The following is a 3,750-nucleotide window of genomic DNA, read 5'->3' on the forward strand; positions in this document are numbered from 1 at the left end:
TTTTCCATTATAATCATCGCATCAGTATCATAATAGGATGCAGTACATAGTGAATTACCCGAGCACGCTGGCTATCTACAGAACAACACGCAACCTATTTAACCTAGAGCACGAGAACGTACTTATCCATCATATCATCACAACTATAACAAGGACAATACGAACATACCAAGCTACCTGATGAGGACCAGATGCAATATGCTCGGAATATCGACACTATTGACAGAAGCATTAATTCATTATGTACAAATGTTGAAACTCTCAAGATCACCATTGATTTTAGTATTTTCTCTCCATTGGAAAACAGTAAATTTCCAAAAAAGTTCATCTTCAGGAAATATTTTCTCATGTCGCCAAAAGAGTCACATTAAAATGTTTTGACCTAGAGTCCTATAATTTCAAAAGCACACAACAAGCCACTGCAGAAGCCAACACTGTAAGATTGAATTATGGCAGCTCAATCTTCTCACAATAGCTTGCACACATTAATTTCATTTTTTGCATCTCCCAGCCTGTACAATTGCACAACCAGCTACCACAGCACCTCACCATTGCAGTGTACACTGCGGTCATTTAAACAACCTTCACTTCAATTCAAATTTATATTGCTCCCTAGCTGTACGAGTAGTATCAGCGAGTTACATTTATTTCATTTGTTTTTAATTGGGTTCCTGAACAATTCCCATCAAGAAATTCCTCCTCCTGCATCCGTTCTTTTAATTTACTTTCTTCGTGGAGAGTTCCTGGGAGAAAGATTTACGCTGTCAGGTGCACAGACTGACCTTCGCGCTCTTCAACATTCACCTCTCTACACCGTAAATCAAAACCAGTGTACAAAATTCTATTCCCTTCAGTAGAAGTCGTGAAATATCAAGTCCGATGTCTATTGTGATTTATAGAGTGCAAAACAAAAGTGCTAAATTTATAACAGCAAACTTCATTGGACAGTGCTGTCTTTCCAATACAACCGAATGGACGTACCAATAAACCTGAACTTTTACCCATACCGAACTATCAGTCGTTTCTGCTAGCGAAGTGAAGGCCCATCATACAGTCATACCCGTTGAATCGCACAGAAAGACTACTGGTTTAGTTATTTTAGCTTGAGAGATGTCCAGCTATTTTGTTACCTACCATTAACCCTCACCTATCGAGCTCAAAAAACATGGTTTGACATGACAGTGCGGCATCAGCAGAGCGACATATTAGCTTGAGAGATGTCCAGCTATTTTGTTACCTACCATTAACCCTCACCTATCGAGCTCAAAAAAACATGGTTTGACATGACAGTGCGGCATCAGCAGAGCGACATTAAAGACTACTGGTTTAGTTATTTTAGCTTGAGAGATGTCCAGCTATTTTGTTACCTACCATTAACCCTCACCTATCGAGCTCAAAAAAACGTGGTTTGACATGACAGTGCGGCATCAGCAGAGCGACATTTACTGACTTACAAATGGACAGCATTGAGCGGAAAAGAACCATAAGGCAATTCTCCTTGTGGATAATTCTTTTCTGTTTCATGCTGTCCAAATATACTCGAGGTAAAGGGCCACATCCTTCCCCATATCCCCATCCCAGAGCTGAGCTTGAATTTAATAGATCTGACAACAGGGAAGCCCCCAGACACGTATACCATCCATAAGGCAATTCTCCTTGTGGATAATTCTTTTTTGTTTCATGCTGTCCAAATATACTCGAGGTAAAGGGCCACATCCTTCCCCCTATCCCCATCCCAGAGCTGAGCTTGAATTTAATAGATCGGACAACAGGGAAGCCCCCAGACACGTATATCCACTCACCAGCTGCAGGAGATCGTTCTCTTTCGGTACGACTAGGAGGTGCAGGTAGGCGGGCGAGTTCTGGATAAGCTGGACCACTTCGGCGTACGGAAGGTCCGCAATGGTCTGATTGTTTACCGCCACAACTCGGTCTCCAGGCACCAGGCCGGCAGCGGCGGCAGGACTGTGGGGCCGCACATGCTTGATGAAGATCGTGTCCATGGGCTCATCCATGCAACGCGAGCGAAGCCCGAGGCGCCGATCTCCGGCCAGCACCTGAAATTGAGATAATGAAAGTTAGGGAGAGGCTGGATAAAGACATTTATTCAGTCTATTCGGGGTGCAATAGTCCTACTTAGACTCCGCACACAGGAATTTCGTCAGAAAAGATTGATGAAGATCGTGTCCATGGGCTCATCCATGCAACGCGAGCGAAGCCCGAGGCGCCGATCTCCGGCCAGCACCTGAAATTGAGATAGGTAATGAAAGTTAGGGAGAGGCTGGATAAAGACATTTATTTAGTCTATTCAGGGTGCAATAGTCCTACTTAGGCTCCGCACACAGGAATTTCGTCAGAAAATACCCCCCATTTCAATGAAATGTAATAATTCAGTCTATTCTAATTCGGACATTCAATTTGAATTTGGTTGCATAAAAATGTTAACAGTATTCCATACAGGAGGCAGTCCCAATAAAAGAAACGTCAGAAATCGAATCTTTGAAATATCATTTGGAAGAGAAGTTGGTCCTTGAATATCAAATTAGATTATCCATACGGCCCCAATTCAGAAATTGAATACCCAACAGGAAAGAAAAAGTACTCTTTCCATGCCTAATGTTAATATCAAATTAGATTATCCATACGGCCCCAATTCAGAAATTGAATACCCAACAGGAAAGAAAAAGTACTCTTTCCATGCCTAATGTTAATAGTCTCCTGACTATTGTTCCGGGATTAGAGTTCCATTAGGACATCCTCCCATGTCCTACGTATAACGAGAGGTCAATCAATCTCCTTATTCGAATGAACCTGGAATCTGCAGACAAAGCCAACTTATCTTCAATTGCTCCCTGCAGTAAGATTAAACTGCACTTCCAATTCAATGAAATACGAAACGTGATCACAATAGTGCAAGCAAAGATACTCGACAAAGTTATCAGCAAAGCGACAGGTTCGAAACCAGGGAGGGTCAAGTTTTTTGGTTTATCAAACTCGAACGCAGAGGAGGTTTACATATTATTTTAAATATTTGCCTAAGGCAGTTAAGAGGGAGGAGAGACGAAAATGACGAAATTCTTTCACAAAGGAGACTTTAATAAAGAGTGCGCTTCCCTAGAAATAAATATGCCTTGCAGAGTAAAATATGCCTTGTTTATCCCGCCAGAATGAGACTAAAAAGTCCTTATACTTGAACAAAGCGAGTGGATCTGTTATTCCCACAGCCCAAATTTCAGCATTTTCCTTTCTTTCAGGCAATTTAAAATCGGCCCTGTGACATCCTCACCCGTCTTTGCTTACTTATTGTGACTTCTCAGAACTCTAGCCTGTTATCTCAGACTTTAGACATATTATGTATGTGACAGAGACGAGGGGGAATAGCTCATTATAATAGTCATGTATTTTCTTGTCATTATGCACATCTTTGTTTCAGTGTCAGTGCAGGACATTAGGAGGGGAAAGCACATAGTGACAACAATTATGACTAATACCTATTGAAATTATGTGATGATAGTAAATTTCCCTGGCCTGAAGGGACTAAGTAAAGTACCTTGTATAATGTATTTAAGCGTCAATAAATGCTTTATTTCCGAGTCTAAACCCCGGATCCACAGGTAGAGGGAGACTTGACGTCCCGTCTTAAAGTTGTGTTGGTAGTCTAAACCAGACAGACATATTGCTGAAATAGTGTTGAAGTGCTGCCAAAATGTTACTTTTTGTAAAAAAAAATAGTCAAATTCAGTTGAACTT

The sequence above is a fragment of the Diaphorina citri genome, unplaced genomic scaffold (genome assembly GCF_000475195.1).
Source record: "Diaphorina citri unplaced genomic scaffold, Diaci psyllid genome assembly version 1.1 scaffold1488, whole genome shotgun sequence".
NCBI classification, from domain to species: domain Eukaryota; kingdom Metazoa; phylum Arthropoda; class Insecta; order Hemiptera; family Psyllidae; genus Diaphorina; species Diaphorina citri.